This window comes from Alosa sapidissima, chromosome 20, assembly GCF_018492685.1.
Source record: "Alosa sapidissima isolate fAloSap1 chromosome 20, fAloSap1.pri, whole genome shotgun sequence".
Classification (NCBI taxonomy): Eukaryota; Metazoa; Chordata; class Actinopteri; order Clupeiformes; family Clupeidae; genus Alosa; species Alosa sapidissima.
In genome coordinates, this window is record NC_055976.1 from 27,110,542 (window position 1) to 27,119,564 (window position 9,023).

Below are 9,023 nucleotides of genomic sequence, written 5' to 3' on the forward strand. Positions count from 1 at the left end.
ATTATTCCAAATAAAAACCAGGAAAAGGGTTCCACAGGAAACAGTAAACCATGAAGAGTCCAAAACACAGAGAATTTGTAAACTTAACGTAAAAAGTCCCAAAACATAGAAGATCAACTTGTTGCCTCCTTACACCAAACAACTTTGACAAGATTTGGGAAAGATTCTTGAAAGATTAGAGTCTTTTGAGGAAAGCTTGAATGGGGGGTATTAGTTACACCTACATCTTATCAAACTTTTATTATTTTCAGAATTAATAATAATATTAATAAATATATTTTCCTGATGACATTAAACATATTTATTCAGAATAAAATCATGTTTTTTGGTAAATATTGTATGATTTCTTTTTTGCATCCCTTGGTTTGACTTACCACCTCTCACATTAACTTGTTTTGTCTATAAATAGCATATACTGTTACTTGAAATAAAATCACAAAGACATTTTTTTAACAATGTCTGCCTGTAGAGCACCCAAAAAAGTAAGCAATTGCCATATTGGCGTTACAAACTAACTCCATGCACTCTAAGCGAAAAATGCTGACATTCTTTTACATTGTTTATTTGTTGTTTTTTTATTACTACCACCCTATCACACAGGTTAGACAGGAATAACTGTTTTTCATATACAGTTTTAACACTATCATTACTGAGCAAATGACTGAATTTCTAATTGAAGGCACTATGTTAGGTCAAGGATTTGTGTTATTGGATAACTTGAGCCATTTCATCATGAAATGTACCACCCTGTCACATTTATCATATTTCAATCCATTATATTTCAATGTAAAACAACAAAATGTATGCCTGAGGTGGGCAAACATTTGTTTGAGGGTGATCATGTCTTTAATTCTGTGTATAAATTCAAAATCTTGAAACTTGTATAGAGGAAAAGGCACCCATTTCATAGAATGACCCATCTGTGCCTATTTGAATAGACCTTATGCACAGAAGGCCCCTAGGCCACCTCATCTATTTCCGGTGGAGCGTTAGCTGTGTTGTCACGGCATCCTCTGTTTTATTCCGCTCCTTCCATGTTCACTCTGACACTGAATATCTTGTTTGGCTGTTTGGCCAATAAAACATTTGAACACGCACATAAATGCTTCTACATCAATTCGTAACATTCGTAACATTCTGAGATCAAAGTCCTTTCAACTGCGCATGTGCAAGGCTTCAAGACACCAACCTTGCTCCTGCATCGAGATCACAACACATGATTGGCACAATGTAATCACATGTTGACTATTGGTCGTGGAAGGGGCGGGATATGTGTAACAACTGCCATATTGGCATATTGACATTCTGATTCACTAGGTGCAACACCCAACCGGGTCTGTGTAGACACTAATTACATTAACGACAACGGCAGCTACAACACACCTGGCTCCATTGAGGAGGTCTAAGAAAAACCTGCCAACAACATTGGCCATACTGAGCAAAGGTGGACAAATGACCTTTACAGATAACCAAGAACCCAATGGTCACTATAAATGAGGTCCAGGGCTCTAATTTGAAATTGAAACGATGGGAGTGATACTGATATTTATCGACATATAACAGGGCTCAATGAAGCATAAATTGGTCGAGGAATATGAGGCAAGTTGCCTTTAAATGACAATCAACCCGTTATGGTTGAACAGACAGCCAGAAACCATTCCTCATCAAGGCACATGAGTTAGCCATAAAACACCCGAACGGCTATCAGACCATGACAATAAAACTCCTCAGGTTTGAAGAAATGATTGAACTGTTTGCTCACCATTGCTAATGGCATGTGAGGAGGATTAATTATAGCTCATTAATACTATTGTTACAGTCAAACAGTGGTGGTGGTAGCATCATGCTGTGGTGGTGGTTTCGATGGGGACTTGGAGATTACCATCATTTCCCAACTATTAACCTGATTAACGGCAACTATTAACGGCTGATACATTGATTTTGCAAAATTTTTTCAGCTATGAGGTTAATACACTGGGCAGTTAATATGGTATTGATATGTTTTTTTTTTTTTTAACTTGCATAAAACAATGTCCCGTGGTATATACAAAACAGAATCATTGTCTGTCATAGGGCCCAAATTATTTAGCAGCGCCCCTGGACACACAGATCCCTGTCCTGATTGGTTGGCTCATTCATAACTTCCTGTTTAGTTTGTTTGTTTGTTTTTGTCCACATCATTACAGTGCCCCAGGCAGTCACAACAGCCGGAATATTCCCTTTGAGCCTACTAGTCATTGACAGCTGTCAACAAAAAATTTGACAATTTGTGTTCTGAATTAGCATCACTGACCCACATTTTATTTCATCTACTGAAAAATGAAAATCCACCCAAACATGCTTTTTCATGTCCCTTGTGGGATTTGGCAGCCAGAGTAATGATGATGAATGCATGCTGTATTTCACATTGAACTTTGTTCAGAAAGCATTTGTCAACCCTGGCCTTACCACTATGATTGGTTTAACTCTCACCACTATGTGTGTTTTTTTATTCACACACATGATATAATTGTTAATCATATTTCCTTTTCTAATCTAATTGTTTTGATAGGTGTGAAAATGCTAGCTATTCCCTGACATTTTTGCGACATTTTACCTGTATTAAGGTTGTTGTTGAACAGTGACAGTAAATATACTGTGAAGTAAAGAGATCTATTTCATAAAAAAATAGGTAACACTTTACTTTAGGTTTGACATGGCACTGTCATAACCCTAACACTAACCCTAACTTGTATAAGTATAAGTATATATACTCTTTTGATCCTGTGAGGGAAATTTGGTCTCTGCATTTATCCCAATCCGTGAATTAGTGAAACACACAGCACACAGTGTACGCACAGTGAGGTGAAGCACACACTAATCCCGGCGCAGTGAGCTGCCTGCATCAACAGCGGCGCTCAGGGAGCAGTGAGGGGTTAGGTGCCTTGCTCAAGGGCACTTCAGCAGTGCCTACTGGTCGGGGTTCGAACCGGCAACCCTCCAGTTACAGGTCCGAAGTGCTAACCAGTAGGCCATGGCTGCCCCCGTCATGACAAAAAACGAATGACACTTGACAGAAGCGAGTGACAGAAGCGTTATGTTATAAATGTTTATGACTTGTTTATAATGTTTATGACACTTTCATGACAGTGGCATGTCACTCTTATGTAGATACCTTCAAGGAAAGTGTAACCAAAAGGGTCTACCTCAGAGGGCACTGCTCCCACCTATTTTGGCCTACCATCAAATGCTTGACCTTCTTAGAAATCGTTGACCCTGTAGTTTCTTAGGAAACAATCAGAATTGTGATGTGTGATGTACTGGCACAGAGCTACAGAGGCTAGAGTTTTTTTTTCTTTCTATCGGGTTACAAAGTGACCACATTTCAGCCCTCTAAGTCACTTGAGTCACTTGAGAAGCACAACTGAGCCCTAGCACCAGGTCTTGTGAAGCTGTGTGTAAAAGTAGATCAATATAGAAGAAAAGATGAGTAGATTACAGTTATTTGTAAAAGTATGTCCATGCGTTTTGCAAAATGCCCTATGGAGACTCCTCATGGGACTTTTGGTTATCCAAAATGTATACTGACAAAACGCTAACTGTATATACTGTATGAACCCCTTGGTATAGAAGCATAATCATGGTCTCAAATGAAAGGTAACACTCTTAAGTTTTATTATTGGTATTCTATGTCAGGGATTTTGATATGGAATGACTACACAAAATATGGAATAATTACACAAAAGTCTCTATTTTTGCATTTTTTTGTTAGTTTAATGGGTGTGTATAAGACGGACAACAACTTATATTGGATAAAACCAAATGAATATTCTTTTGCTATGGATGCTTGTGGATATTTTAAGACTCAATATGCTGCATCTAGTTTTTGCTAAGCTAAGAGTAAGAGCTAAGAGTACACACTGCAACTAGAACGTAGAGAAGCACCGAAGGTGGAGGAGGGGGAGGGGGGCATTTTTGATTACATTTAATTCAGACATAATAAGATTAATTTCACAATGTAAAGCCTGACACAGATTGTACATGAAAAAGGTTGTCATGTACGGATTCCTAAGAGTCCAAGCTTTCAAATGGTGTATAATATTACTATGTTACAGTACATAGCAATATTGATTTAGAATGTTGGGGGAGGTGGAGGAGGGTGATATGTGTGCCGTGGAAGGCACACTGTCTCATAAAATACTAGCCTCTAAAAAGCTTTACAGCGGAACTATTTCAGTTCAGATTCACCATTTGAAGATGTTGTTAGAGTTGTTTTGTAAACACCACTAACACAGTTAACTTTGCTTGTTATATGTGTTTGCTTATAAACCTCATTCAATTCAATTTCATGAATTATCCATTCCAATCTTTTCTTTTTTTTCCGGAACAACTGAACCAGGAAGGTTCAAGCTTTGCTGGCGTGTCCAGTATTGTTCCCCTGCCCGCCCTGACAGACTGTGTCATTGGGAGTATCATGACACGGATCCAGATCTCCACCTGTGCCCTCTGCTGCCCGGCCCAGCTTTGTGGCCGCGTGGGGAGAGGATCAGGCCCAGCAGGGCTCCCTCCTGCCTTCCACATCGATAAGCAGTGCAGGATTATTGGGATTTATTATCTGCCTCGTTTTTATTTTATTTTTTCTTTCCTTATTTTTTTTCCTTTTTTTTTTCGAGGCATGCTAGTTTGTGCTCCATGTGAGAAGTGTTTGTTGTAAAGCTGTATATTGACGAGAAGATACGTGATTTGGTCTGCAGTAAAAGAGTCTTTTTATTTATAAAAGAAAGTAATCACAGTGTACCACTCAAGCTGTGGCGTTTTACAAGGCACTTGCAGGCTTGGCTTTCTCATTAATATTTAATAGGGTCCTCATGTGTGTGAATTAAAATAAACTACTTGTACAGAAAAAAAGAGGATGCTAAGTATAGACGTTTAATTACATCTACAAGGCTAGTACTCCGTGTGCTCAGACTCCTCTGCATTCTGATACACTGTTTACCTCTGTTATTGCTTTAGTTCGGAGGAAGGGGATATCACAGGTCAAGATGTGCCTGTTCCAGCGACAGACAATCTCAGCCAGGTGTCAATAGAATTTCTTCATGCATATCAGCTTACTGTCTACGCTGGCAACACTATCTGTTAACAGCATGACAGACAGGGCTGACATTTGCTCCTCTGTGATAGGGAAATCATTGATGCGCATTTCACGTCAAGTATCCCCATGCTTTGGCTCCTGGCACTATGAGTTCTTATACGCTTCCCACCGGCATCCGCCTTTGGCAAGGGACGACCCGGCACGATCCCTCTGAGACCTTAATCTTGAAAAAAATGGACAGTTGGGCAGAGGCCTCGCGGTTCCCCGTCCTTACACACTGGAGAAGGGAGTTTCAGCGCAGAGCAGGGCCTTTTACCTCAAAGCAATTTGCAGCGAAATCAGAGAGGATTGGAGACTGAATGTTTGAGAAAGTAAAACATGTCACAGTAAAACATGGCCAGATTAATGCAATGTGTCTGGAGTTCATATGTAAGTTGGTGTTGAAATGGGGGCGATTGTCAGCAAACTCAAAATAAAGTCATGGATAAATGAACATGAAAGTATTGTGTGTACTTTATAAAATATTATTCATTCTTCAAAAAGTGCTGCAGTTACTCAAAATATTGTATTGTATTTTATACAAACATAAAATAAAAACATTTGCCATTTATATACAATATAAGTAAATGTCCTACATTTTGCCTTAAAGAGCTAATGTACTTTTTGCCTTAAAGAGCTAATGCACTTGCTTCTTTGTAAGGAGTTCAACTAGCACCTTATTTACAATAAACAGCTCAGGAACTTTGCTGACACATGATTAAATGCCTGTCACTGTCTAAGCACTCACACATTAGTCATTTAATCACACCGTTACCTACCATCAGTGCACCAACAACTCCTACCATCTTACTCTCCCTCACATAGTTGATGGAATTTAAATGGCGCCGTATTCCGCAGTCACTCTGCATAGGGGTAATGATGTCCTTTCATCTCAACACAACGCTGACCAGGGGGATACTTTCCATGCATTTGGTTTCAGATTCCGAGGCTGTCTGAGAGGGAATAACACTGGTTTCTACAAGACGCAAAAGAATGTTTACAGACGGGCAAACCAGTTACTTGACTCCTCTGTGGTGCTGCAGCTGTGCTTGATTGACAGGTCCAGCATGTGACACGGGGGGGTGGGGGGTGGGGGGGGGGGGGCACAGGTTAGGAGTCGGTCACGGGTGACTTTACTGGCCAGGGTTGCTGAGTAATGACCACATAAAAGTCGGGCGGCTAAACGCTCTGAAAACTCCATACTCCCCCGGGATGATCAGATTATGAGCAAAATGTGAAATCAAATCTGGCTGTCTCCCCACGGACCAAAAGGCTATTCTCTAGCCCCCACCACTGCGGCCATTTTACAGTCCCAGCCCTGCCCATATTACTAAATCAACTGTGAAGTTCCTGGATAACTGGCCCACGTGCGGCGGCGTCCATTTTATCTGTTCGCTCCCATTGTGAATACTGTTGTCTACTGATGGATGTTATTAAAATAAAGCTTTACACTAAGAACGTGGATTACTAAGAGCGTTCACGGCTGCTCTGTGTAATAAACGAGGGACATCTGTGATGGACTGTCTTGGTTCTTTGTGATCACGCTCCGACAAGGGTGTCCAAAAGCAACATTTGCTGTAGATTAGATTTCATCGCTAACAGCTGAACAAAGTGGTTGAGTGATTTATGATAATCTATCTCATTTTCACCACAGCACACTGTCCGCGGGCTCATCGCAGATTACAGTGAATTTGTGTGAGATTTGCTGTATCTTCATGCAGTTATTCCTGGTACACAATCCCTCCAGATCCCACACGGAGTGTTAACATCCTGATAAACTGTTTATCAATATGATCAGATGGGACACAGGGCCTTCAATCTCAGACATGTCAAGGTGGTCTTACTCAATAGGTGTTAATAATGGGAATTCAACATTTTTTTAGAGAAATTTATCCAAGTTCCCCCATGACATTTTAGACGTCCCCGAATGGACCAGATATATTTTCAATATCAAAAAATAATTGGGAAAAACTTAAATCATTTCAGCGCCATGACACAGTTTAACAAGCACATGGTGCATTTTCGTATCACTATCATCTTGTTTATTTGGACATAGTGGACTCAGAAGGGAAGTGCACTTGTAACGACTGCTATAATGATGCCTTAATGGCTATCCATTAAGTATTTTGTTCATGCATAATGCTTCCCTGGTCCTGTCCATGCAGTGGCTCCAAATGAAAGCCTGCTTTAAAAATAGAAGTAGATTAGTCATATGGTTCCAGGCTTTTGAGCAACAGAGGAAACTAAAGGGACTACCACACAGGCTGCCTACGAAATAAGACGCAAATGAGTTCACAGTTTAAACACGGCTGTCTCTCCATCCCCACACGCAGTGGGCGACATACCGCCATCCGGCAGGCCCATTTTGTGGCCTGTGGAAATTGTGTTGACATTTGTTTTGCCACAAACTTTCAAAATTGTGTCACGTCGAAAAAACCCTCTGCCTCGATTTTCTGCTTCGTCGGGCGCAGGAAGCATGGAGCACACGCCGGGGCTCACCACTGATATGATAGTCACATAAAGGCATTGATCATGATGGATGAGTCTCTCTCTCTCTCTCACACACACACACACTCACACACACACACACACACTCACACACACACACACACACACACACACTCTCTCACACACACACACACACACACACACTCACACACACATACTCACACACACACACACACTCACACACACACACACACACACACACACACTACACCCTTGTTATTTGATGTGGCATACCAAAGCAGCACAAGCACACCACTCCAGGTACCGTGCCAGTGTGAGGAGTGATCACTGCATGCTATTCGCGCTCCGATCATCACCATCTGCAGTCTAATCCTGATGATCTGCTTACAACACAGCAAAGGTGTTTAAAAAAAGTCAAAGCAAAGATGTCCTTACAGTGATGAGCTTTCCATTTATTCATTCTTTTTCAGTATTTGGCCCATGTAATACTGCCTTATACAGTCCCTTAAAGGAGAATTCCGGCGATTTTTCTCTGGGGGCATGAAAATGGGTGGCTCATGAACATGCCTCCAGAGTGTAGCACTATAGCTGCCTGGTAGCTTGAGCTGTTGGCTGCAGCAACTCAAACTAGGTAGAGAAGATTGTTTTTAGTTTTTTTTTTGTACCGGCAGTACTCGATGACCTCGAGAAACAGATCTATGTGAAAAATGCTTTAACGTTTCTCCTTTAACATTGCAATGGCTGAAACATTTGGCGTGACATTTTTTAAAATTGGTTTGACCCATGACTCATGTTGCAGTTCAGTATTACTGCAGACACATGTGATGTTTTGTGCCTTTCCCACTGCTATTCCAACCCCATGGTTCTTTTGGATCTGCTTGCATTGTTGGGGGACCTCTCTCGTCCCTCTTGTCTTGTCTCTTAAAGGTTGTATCAGCGATTTCAGGCCCAAAAAAGGCCCAAACATAAATGATCACATTCAACTAATCTTTCCAAACGATTCGCTAGCTGCCTGCCCCATAAGCAGACCGTCAAAAAAATGTGTCTCTGTAGGCAGCCTAGGCTCCGATATCTGTACACAAAAACACAGGGGTGTGATTGGCAAAGGTAAAAAAAAAGGAAAATATACGTAGCACGGTACCCCCCCCCCCCCCCCCCCCCACACACACACACACACACACTCCCCCAATGGTACTTTACGATGAGTACTTTAGTGTACTATAGTGTTGACTACTGTATATATTTACATCGCCTACACTTCATAAAATTAATGCTATGCAGGGGTGGCACTAGAAAAGGGCCTTAAAGAAAATATGTTTGGGCCAAATACTAGGACATGCTCCCCCGGAAGAAAATTTTGAAAAATAAGTATTGATACATTGAGATACTGTAATGAATGAACCTCAGACTCAAATGCAGCGAGCAAGTTAAATTTAATAAAGTT